This window comes from Temnothorax curvispinosus, unplaced genomic scaffold (assembly GCF_003070985.1).
Source record: "Temnothorax curvispinosus isolate PA1 unplaced genomic scaffold, ASM307098v1 QBEX01000426.1, whole genome shotgun sequence".
NCBI classification, from domain to species: Eukaryota; Metazoa; Arthropoda; class Insecta; order Hymenoptera; family Formicidae; genus Temnothorax; species Temnothorax curvispinosus.
In genome coordinates, this window is record NW_020210206.1 from 332,860 (window position 1) to 335,413 (window position 2,554).

Here is a 2,554-nt window from a genome sequence, read left to right on the forward strand (position 1 = left end):
ATATATATATATATATATAGATGTACACTACTCTCTGTAGAACAAGATTTGCAATGTATTGTTAATTAAAATCTTTTTCTACAAAGGCTACAATATATTCACAGCCAGTACTAAAAATCTATAGTTTACATTACGTAATACACATGCAGACAATAGTGTCAGTATTAACAATGTGAATGGAAGGAAGATAAACTTAGATTATATAATCTTTACGCTATAATTACAAATATATGAATTATAATGCATTTTAGCATATGCTACAAAAGCAAAGATTATTATTCTCCCTACTTTTGGTCTTCTTTCAGAGAGAAAATATGGCATCCAATTACCAATCTTTATATTTTATATTATGAGAGTTGTGGTCGATATCCTTATATTGGCAGAAAATCCGTAGGAAAAGAGGATATTAGAGTTGACTTCATCTATCAATTTGTGAAAAAAAGACACGTTAAGATCCGCTCTAATCTCAGTGTATTTCATACTGCCCCTGACATAATTGGACCACCCAAATTTTCAAACTATGGAAAACCATTTCAGGTAATTATTTAGAATGTTTAAATAGACGAATTTCCCTCCATGACTTTACCTTTGACATATGTTGCCAAGATCACTCTTCTGAGTAACATTCCAAAGATTAAAGCCGTCGTTATTGATTAAAAAGTTATTAACAAAATATATAAATAGAATATAGATTTCTTTAACACCGTATAGATAGAATTATAGCACTTTCGATTCTTTTTTACATGCAAACGTTCAGTTCTCGTTTAGAGGTCTATCATGATACAATACGGGTTTTCAAGTTTCACTTTCACACGAAAAGCGATGTCATCTCCACTCCACCCCTGCTCACTGGGCAAAACAAGATCTATCATTGTACGGTTTAACTTTCTAAGCGAGGCTTACCCCACTTTATATCTGTTTATACAGGACGAAACGAGGTCCACCCTAGGGTTCCTCTAGTAAGAATTACGATACCATCCGTAATTAATAATTACTAGGGATATATAGCGAACGATCGAGAGAGACAGCCTTCCTACTCTCGTACTTTTCATTTGGATGTTATAGCTTTGTCTCACTCGCACTAACTTCTTCCTTATTAATGGCGAACCAATCAGAAGTTATCACGCGGTGTCGTAACTCTTATATAATATATTACTAGAGAAACTCTGTCAATCCCTGCTAAAGGGAAAGGCTGAATCCCTCTACCGCCCACATGTATACTGTCTATAAACACATATCAGCAAATTGACTTTCCTTAATTAGCACTATTATATTTCTCAAACGTTTTTGTTAATAACGTTTTAATAAATAACGAACGACGGCTAAAATCTTTGGAATATAATATATATCTCAAGGTCAAGGTCGTAAAAGGTTGTTTCTCTAAACTAAATAATTATCCTATTTTATTCTTCGTGTTTCAATGGAGAAACATATTTCATAGTATGTGTATTACCCGTTGTATTGTCCTGAACAAAGTAATCGGAATCTAAATTTATATGCTACAAGATTTTTTCTACTATTTGATACATTTTGACTTTTCAAAACAGAAGTTGAATCGATGGAATAGTGATATCGACATTCATAGTATACCAGTGCCGCTATACTATTGTGTTATCTAAGAAGACAGATCAGAAATAATTATATTGGTATGTGATACCTGAATTCACAAGTAAGATATTGTTAAAGAAGATACGTTTTTGTTGAGAGAGAGAGAGAGAGAGAGAGAGAGAGAGAGAGAGAGAGAAGAGAGTATAATTATATTTTATTTTTTGAAGATATCGAGTTTCATGAAGCTGTATATCCAATCAGAGTTTCTATATACGAAATGTACAACCCTAAAGACGTAATTCAAATTTTGGCTCAAGATAATTCTAATAATGAATGGTTTAACCCTTTTCGGTCACACTTCCCGAGAATCCCGTACCGGTCACACTGGGTAAAATACACCCCCAGCGTGTTTGCACGTGTATAAAAAATTGTAGGTGACCTTAAGGAAAAAAAAATATTCTGTTGTAGTTTAAGTCTTCTTTAAAAAGACTGTATAGGTTTGATTTGCAAAAAATTAATTTAACATATGTAAAAAAATTTGTTGAAAAAAAAAGTCTGAAAAGTGACTTTTCACAAAAACTAATGTAACTTTTTCAATTTTTAAGGTATTTTAATTTTTCAAACGGTTTTTTTATCCTCAGATGACGCACTTTTCACTCATTATTGCAGTTTATGCGGCCGTTCCAAAAAGTATGTTGATTTTGAGGTATAAAGGTGCGATTTTTTGCAGAAAAAAAATGCCGAGAGAAAACTAACGGGCCGAAAAATATACCACCGACGGGGATCGATACTTGAAGGTCCCAACTACCTGTAGATAGCGGCACAAGACCCATTTCCATTGGTTTACTGGGTCGTTTTCGAAGTCAAAAAAACGCTGGGGTGTAGACCCCATAGTGTGACCGTTAAGGGTTAAATTGTGGGAAACTGATTATAAGTCTGAGATTGTACCCCCGACATCAAGATTATTTTCTCCACCCTTATCACACCCGCGTGACTTTAAAACGAA